The following is a 7771-nucleotide window of genomic DNA, read 5'->3' on the forward strand; positions in this document are numbered from 1 at the left end:
AGGAATATGAGGCGCTGCTGGCCAACCAGGCATCACAAACACTTCTCAGATCTAGAGGCACATACTATAGATTTGGGGATAAATCCGGGAGGCTTATGGCATCCCTGGTCAACATCCATACCTCTTCTAAACACATAGCCGCACTAAGGGCCAAAGGTAAAATTGTAAAGGATGCCGAGTCAATTGCGAAAGCTTTCGCAACATATTACTCAACTTTATATGCCAGTGAGCGCCCAGCTGGAACAAACCTGAGGGATAGATTCTGGGAAAGTGTCAATATCCCGCAGATCTCGGAATCCCAGCTGGAGAAATTAAATGCTCATATAGAAGAGGACGAGATTCAGAGGACAATAATGACAATGTCGCTGGGCAAGGCTTCTGGCCCTGATGGGTTGCCGGTAGAATTTTACCGACTTCTCAAGGAACAAATATCTCCAATCTTAGCAGCTCTATATGCTTCTTATTTTGATGGGGAAAAAACCCCGGGCCCTGAGTTCTCCGCGGCCTATATCACCTTGATCCCGAAGGCGGGGAAAGACAGCCTATTACCGGAATCTTATCGTCCGATCTCGTTATTAAACTCGGACTACAAGATATTGACGAAATTGCTATCCGAGAGACTCAAATTCATCTTACCAGATATTATACATAGTGACCAAACGGGATTCATGCACGCGAGATCCTCGGTGGTCAATGTTCGTCGTGTCTTACAAGTCATACAACATTACTGGTCCAATAAGCATAGGGACTCAGCGAAAGATGGTAAGGAGGCCTTCCTGCTGTCCTTGGACGCAGAGAAGGCCTTCGACCGTGTTGAATGGGACCACCTCTTCAATACCTTGATCAAAGCCAACTTTTCTGGCCCGTTCCTTGAGTTCGTTAAGAACCTGTACCACTCCCCGTATGCCAACATACTTGTTAACAACACTTTTTCACCGAATATTCACCTTCACAGAGGAACGCGACAGGGTTGCCCCCTGTCGCCTTTACTCTTCAATATTGCTCTTGAACCATTGGCGATTTCACTTCGCCAGGCTTTTCCTGGCATAGATGTCATGGGCCAGACGCAACACTTAGCACTATACGCGGACGACATGCTATTGTTTGTCCAGGACCCCCAGGTGCATATCCCGACTGTTCTGGAGTCCCTAGCTAACTTTGGTCAGTTTTCCGGGTACAAGGTGAACACGCAGAAATCGGAGATCTTGTGGTTGCACCGGAAGTTCTCTGGGGACGGAGATTTCCCATTTACAGTAGCAAGGCACGACATCACCTACCTGGGTGTTAGGATCTCTGCCAACCCCAATAAATTGTATGCTAACAATCTGACGCCCATATGTGCGAAACTGCAGGCCCAGATGGATAGCTGGAGATCTTTGCCTCTCTCACTGTCAGACAGGATCAACTTGCTAAAAATGATTGTCCTACCCGCCTTCTCTACCCGCTCCTGATGTTGCCTTTGCTCTTATACAAATCAGACATCAAGATGCTGAACTCAGCAGCGACTCGCTTCATATGGCGAGGGGGCAAACCGCGTATCTCAAGAGAGAAGTTAAGTATGAACTTCCTCAATGGGGGTCTGGCTTTACCAGACTTCAGGCTATACAATTGGGCCGCCCTAATTCGACTGGTAATGGATTGGCAGGTGGGCACACACCACTTCTGTCAACCCTCCCTGGAGCAGGCTGTTCTGGGAAATATCTCGCTGGCCTATTTGCCACACATCACAAACATGAAAACCGTAAAAACCCTAGGCCTCAACACGCTATTCACAGACCCCCTGAGAGCCTGGCATCAGGCTCACAAATTCCTGAAAAAATCATGCCATGCCTCCAGCTATTTGCCGATGGTTAAAAACCCGGATTTTCCAGCGGGCTCAGATACTCAGCCTTTCCTGCTATGGGAGAGGAGAGGGCTGAAATCACTTAGACAGCTGCTGGACCCACTTTCAAAGGAGATCAAAACCTTTGGGGCCCTACAAAGGGAATTTGACCTGCCGAGAACACACTTCTTCGCCTTTTTACAGGCAAGACATTATGTCACCACCTTAATTAAAGACACGCCAGAGTTCTGGGAGAGTTCTCCTTTCAAGATCACCCAAGCTCTTTACCAAATGGGGAGATTCTCCCTATCCGAAATCTACCAGGCGCTCATACACCAGCACTCGGAGAGTGTTCGTGGGAAGATACAGGAGGGCTGGACTAGGGAGGGGATCGGGGATGTTACTTGGGAAGATATACAGTTGGGGCTGGAAAGGACTAAGACGACCACTTTGTCTGCCATGTTCAGGGAAACCCAGGTGCGCTTTCTACATAAGGCATATCTCACCCCTAGACATTTGGCCAAGTGGGTACCCTCACACTCTAACAAATGTGCAAAATGCTCCTCGGAAGCTCCTACTCTCCTACACTATCTGTGGGAATGTACCTCAGTTAGACAATATTGGGGTAAAATCCAATATTGGATTAACCAAATCTTACAGATAAGACTAACAATCCAACCTGACACAGTCATTTTTCTCCACTGGGCACACCAACACAGACAACAGGATGCGGTACTGACGTTGGTACTGCTTATAGCCAGAAAATGTATTCTTAAAAGCTGGACCGTGAGCAGAGGTCCTTCTTTCCAAGGCTTCAGAAATTTACTCAGAACGCAAATATTCATTGAACAAATGGATGTCAGAATGGATGTCCAGAATAGGCTGGGCCACTTTCTGCGCAAGTGGCGCAGGCTTATCCTAACTTTTGAACTAGAGATTCAGAGACTGATTCTAATACCATTTAAAGATTCAGCTGCCTTCATAGAGGGGGACTTGAGGGGTGAATGGGAACACTTGTTCACAGAAACGCTAGCCCTACAATGAGATTGCTTTCCTCCCCTCCCCCCCCCCGGCAGCGCCCTCCCTCTCACACCTTGTTCCTTCCACTCTCCACCCTTCCCTCCCCTTTTTTTTTTTTTTTTTTTTTTTTTTTTTTTTTCTCCTTCCAACACCGGGCCACAAGCGGGCTCAGTCTGGACCCCCACTTGGGAATCCTTTAAACTTTTAGTTTAATATAGAGGTTTAGATTAACTTAGTTAGGTTATAGGTGTCAGGTTGACATGTTACAGAATTTGAAAATAAGGAGATAGATGGTGAGTGGACACATAGAAATGTCAGACATGTTATTTATTATATACGCATCATAGATTTCTACAGCCAGATAAAGGCTAATAAGCTCGATTGTACAATTTGTTTTTCTATCAATTTGCTGTACTGATGATGGATGATCTGTGCATCTTTCACATCAGTGATATGGGATTGTATACTTTATCCTTTCACTGTAACTGCAATGCTTTTCAACTGACGATGTGTGTTCTGCTCCATTCTATTTCAATAAAAATGATATTTGAAAAAAAAAAAAAAAAAAAAGCTTTTGTTGTTGTTCTCATGGAACTCTAAAATGGATAAAGTTAATAGAGAAACTGTCTGTAAAACAAGGATCTGGGTGGTAAAGGTTTACAAGATTTGGGAGATTTTGTTTATTTAAAGACTTTAGCCTATCTTGTTAGAACTTTAAATAGCTCCAATACGGCTGCTGCTTTTTTTTTTTTTATTGAGGTTCTGAGTAAGGCATACATAAAGTATAGTAGCAAAAACATCACAATGAAAAGTAACAGATAGATAATAATAATACAGGTTGGAACAGAAGCACAGTGCATACCTGAAAAGAAGATACAAAATGCTGTTATGGAAGTGCAATGCCTAACATTCTGTAAGCTCCCTAGATGTTAAAAAAGGTCACTCTTGGACCTTAGCTAGTGATATATATTCATAGTATGGGGGCTATTTCAAAGGTAAAAGACCACTTTTGGATCCTTAAATGAGAACCTCTCTTTTTTCCTTTTTGAGGTTTAGTAGTAGAAGGTGTGAAACATGCTTAAGTAAGCTATGAAAACTTTAGCTAATAACTGTAAAACAAGCAAACACAAGTAAATAAGGTGTAGACGCTTAGGATATATATATATATATATATATATATATATATATATATATATATATATATATATATATATATAAAAAGGGTCATTTGATAAAGCTGTGTTTGTTCTTGATGCAGAGTGTATTCTCATTACTGGAGATCCCTACTGCTAAGTGGGCAGAGAGGGGAGGCTAAGACATAAATAACGGATAGACGCTCGGGCTTTTGGGAAACTGTGCTGTTTCAAAAGGGAAAGGTCCCACAAAATGGGATCCTCTCTTCTGCAGAATGAAATTTGTGAGCAAGGCCGCCTAGCACACGGGAGATATTGTTAAACACAACCAGGACTACGCTATATGTATACTTCAAGGAGGAGATTTACAGCTTTTACCTATATAGGATGAGGGGTGATCTGACCACTAAGAGGGGAGAAAGGTATATTCGGCCTCTAGATGGGGTCCTTTAGGGGTAGCGATACAGATTAATATCAATAAGATAAACAGATATTCCAGGTTAGGGCTAAATCGCTAATTGGGACAGATAAATACTATTGTGTGCCTTTATATATAGTTGTGGCTAGGTGTAGTTTCCAATCTTGGTAATTGTAAACCCTAGTACATAGTTTAAGTCTAACAAATATACACGTTTAAATTGTAGGGAGATGCCGCACCATCTCGGCCGCTGACAGCAGGGCACCACCCCCACTTGGTAAGCAAAATTGCTAGGGAGGTGAACAAAATGTCTCAATTGCTTCAAGACACTTTGAGTTACATGCCAACATCAGCCTATATGTAAGTTAGATAGATGTATAGATAAAAGGCTGAAAGGGTAATCGTTTTTGTTGAGCATTAATAAGGTCCCATATAACAAAAACAAAAACCATGCATAATACAACAATTGGTGTGTCAGAAAGAAATTAGCTCCCAGTAAGTAGTTAAGTTCAAAGTCTTAAGGTGGTAATACATGGAATGTTGCTAGATCGTTATCTTAATTCGGGGCAATAAGATAAATGATCTGACCCTGAAGAACATGGGACATCAAAAAGCAAGGGCATCTACCTCATGAGTTAAACTAAGTTAAGAAAAACACAACCCTCATTGTGCCCAACACTACCCTGGCCAACGTAGGCAAAAAGAGTCTCCCTAGATTGTCACCTTCCTTAACAGTGCACGGTGCAGTTAGTTTAGAAGGGACCGCTGATGGACTATTTAACTCACGGTGAGCTGACAAGAACAAGTGGTGCCTGTGAGCAGTGAGGTCCAACCAGTCCTTGGAGAGCAGTCCTCGGCACGCCACCCGGGTCCCAGTTTAGGCCAGTTAAGGATGAATGTGAGCGGCTAACCAGGAAGAGAGGTACTCGTAAGTGCTGTGCTGTCCGCTGATGCGTGCGCCTGGTAATCCTGGTGTAGGCTTCAGTCAGGATCTCCTTTATGGCAAATCCCACAAGCTGCCGCTGTCGTGTTAGAATAGTTATAGGTCCACTGATGTCAGCATCTTTTTCTTCTGCACCCGGACTTTGAGTGCAGCTCTCTGTGGTACACATAACTTGATTGTGTCCGGTGCCCGAGACCACATGTTTAACAGGAGCAGTGTGTGAGTCCCTCCAGGAGCTGCCTTGCTGATCAGTGCTTAGGGGGTCAGCGGTTAAAGGGGCACAGGACTGGGATATATGTGCTGAGTCATCTGCAGCAGTCTCCGGTCTATTTTTCAGCATAGTGCCCTGTCGTGCTGTCCCTACCTCCCTCTGGCAGACAGTTATTGCTGCAGGCCCAGCAGAAGGAGGGTGAAGGCGCCGGGGCCCCAAGGCGCCGCCACCCCCGCAGCCAGGCGAGTCAATTGCAGGGCAGGCAGGAGTGATAGAGTTTGCTCTCTAAGGCAGCATGATGGCTCTCTAGTAAGCTGCGCAGTTCCGCGAAGAAGGTCGCGGGGATCTCCATATCAAAACACCTATGCCCAAGCGTTGAGTACACACGCAATAAGCAATGTTCATGGGATAGCTTGTAGTGTCTTATTGCATTGACACCTTGCAGAGTTTCACAGTATTTCCCTGCTTCTTAACGACAGAAGCAGATGTTCGCTCCGCCGGGGGGTTAAGTTAATAGGCCGCAGCCTTTGTGCCTTGCCGGGATGATGCAAATAGCTTCAAATCAAAGGGTGAAAGTCCAATACCCTGGGAATTGTTCATCTGTGCTAGGTTGGCTCAAAATAATCCTTGTAGCAGGGTAAATAAAAGAGTTTTAGGTGGATTTGTGCTAATGATGTGGAGAGCTGATGAATATGCGACCAGTCATGGCCGCCTTCCGGAAGTTCCCCCGGGCTGCTGCTTTTTTAAGGTTTTTTCTAGGAGGTACTTTTCTAAGTATAAATGGTTTTAAATTTCATTAAAATGTCCTTTTTTGCTGACGCCACCAAAGTTTTTTAGGTTTGTTGAGAAAATTATTAGGGATTTTCATTTACAATCTGTTCCTTTAGATGTTGCTCAGAAACAAAGATAACTGACAGATTGGGTTCAGAAGGGTTCTACTATTGTTCCAGTGGAGCGCTTCTCAGAGTCTGTCTGTAAAGGAGTTTGGCAGAAAGTATCTAATGTTTGTCTTTTGAATTTTCAGAAGGATTTTGCTTGGTCTGCCATCCATCAGTGTGTTCCCACTCGATATTTTCAACATAGGCGTGGGTTGGTCAGATCGGAGGTGTGCCCTAGGGAACAGTGTTGGGGGAGTGAAACAGTTCATCATTTATTGTGGGATTGTTTTTTTTGCTTGAAATGTTTGGCAGGAATGTACTCCATTGTTTGTTTTTCTTACAGGTATCCCAAGTATAAATTATTATATGCTACTTTATGGTTTAACTCTTTCTATGTCAAATTCAAAACATTGTATGGCCTGGAAATTTCTCAATTGTATTAAAGAATCCTTGTGGAAATGTCGTAATATTTTTTTGTTCAAAAGAGATGTTTTGTCTGTAAAAGATTGTATTGGAATTGCTTTTGAGTTCCTTGTATACTTATTTCCTTGTTGATAAAGTAAAGAATGAAGGAAAAGCTGTTGAAACATGGAAGCTGAATTCATGGTCTAAAAAAATGACACTGTGATATGTTTGTTTTGTGGTTAGGTTACTCTATTGTATTAGTTAGTTTTCTTGTTAAATATGTTTTTTAGTGTATTTTTGTTTTTATATGTTTTGTTTTTAATTGTTGTTTAAAATTTTACTTTTTAATAAAAAGATTAAAAAAAAATCTGTTCTTATCAGTTTAATATCTGATACGCGCCCTATCTGGGTGCCATATATTAAATGGATTTTTGAAACAGGGGGATGGAAGAAGAGCTTGCTCTGTCCACTCCACGCATTGACCTGGTATTGCAATACCTCCAGGACCGGTTCACCCCTCTCTTTGCTGTGTGAGAAAAATAGAATCAGAACGTCGACCGCAACAACAACACACATTAGCTGCAGAGCTTTGGAAAGCCTCAGGAACAAGCTGCCTGCATTCTTTTTTTGCCCTGCATTCTTTTCTTGCTTGTATTTTGCCTGTGCGTGCAGCTTTCTTTTGGACTTGTTAACCCCCTGTGTGCTGACCAAAATGTTTAGAAAAAGGCTGTTCTAGGATAGGCGACGTCTTTGCTCTCATTTTTTTTCAATCTTCATTTGATTATGATCACTTCCCAAATGTATTTATTGATGTGTTAATTCATGTATTTATTCATGTATTTATTAATTTTGTTACATTCTTTTTTTCTTTCATCTATCTATCTATCCTTCTTGGCAGACAATAAAAGTTTTTTGAGCTGTCATTGTTGTCCGTGTGCTTC

At 42.8% G+C, this 7771-nt stretch overlaps 1 non-coding gene across 1 annotated transcript; it reads left to right on the forward strand.

Moving 5' to 3' along the window:
- Window positions 1-7166: 7166 nt before the first annotated feature.
- LOC128654984 (U2 spliceosomal RNA) lies at window positions 7167-7350 on the forward strand. Its single transcript, XR_008401603.1, has one exon. It is a non-coding gene; the product is annotated as a U2 spliceosomal RNA (small nuclear RNA).
- Window positions 7351-7771: the final 421 nt, after the last annotated feature.

This window comes from Bombina bombina, chromosome 3 (genome assembly GCF_027579735.1).
Source record: "Bombina bombina isolate aBomBom1 chromosome 3, aBomBom1.pri, whole genome shotgun sequence".
NCBI classification, from domain to species: Eukaryota; Metazoa; Chordata; class Amphibia; order Anura; family Bombinatoridae; genus Bombina; species Bombina bombina.